This window comes from Danio aesculapii, chromosome 24 (genome assembly GCF_903798145.1).
Source record: "Danio aesculapii chromosome 24, fDanAes4.1, whole genome shotgun sequence".
NCBI lineage: Eukaryota > Metazoa > Chordata > Actinopteri > Cypriniformes > Danionidae > Danio > Danio aesculapii.
This window is the reverse complement of record NC_079458.1, coordinates 35,791,645-35,792,335: the sequence shown is the minus strand read 5'-3', so window position 1 is coordinate 35,792,335 and position 691 is coordinate 35,791,645.

Sequence of the window (691 nt, the reverse complement as noted above, 5' to 3'; positions counted from 1 at the left end):
GATCGACGACAAGACTTTTGTCAGGTAGTGTGCTTGACAGTTTCTAGGATGAATGCTTATGGCAGTCTTTCTGTTAGAAGTGATGAGGTTTACTACTTCTAATAACAACGAGACAGACTTGATTGGCAGTAACATTTATTGGTGTTTCCAATGAAAGTAAAACACATTTCAAGAGGGTCTGTTTCCTGCCTCTTGCTATAGGATTTCAACACGCTAGAGTTTATAACTTCCATCTGAACGACAGTTTCTCAAATGATCACTTTCCTTTCAAGCAATGTTTGGTGAGAAGGAAGGAAAACAAAAGCGAATTCACCCATGGTGTTACCCTGTTTGGTCAGGTTCGTGATGGCAGATGAGTTCCTCATACGACAAACCGATGGACATGGTGGGTAGCCGGAAACCAGCAGGAAAACACTGCTCTTAAAGGCCTGAGAGCTGCTACAGTGCAAAGCAAGAGAAAGAGAGACGCAGGAAGAAGAAAAAGTGCGATAGAGAGACATCCAGACGATAAATATGCTTATATAGAGGCATGCCAAGGAACTACACACGCTAATAGTAAAGCTGCGGAAAAAACGAGCGAAAGACAGAGAGAAAGATAGAGATACGGTCGCGAAAGCGTACAATTTCTAGCCACATAGAACATGCTTGCTTAGCAGATAAATACGTCGGGTAATGCTAACACAGAGTGAGC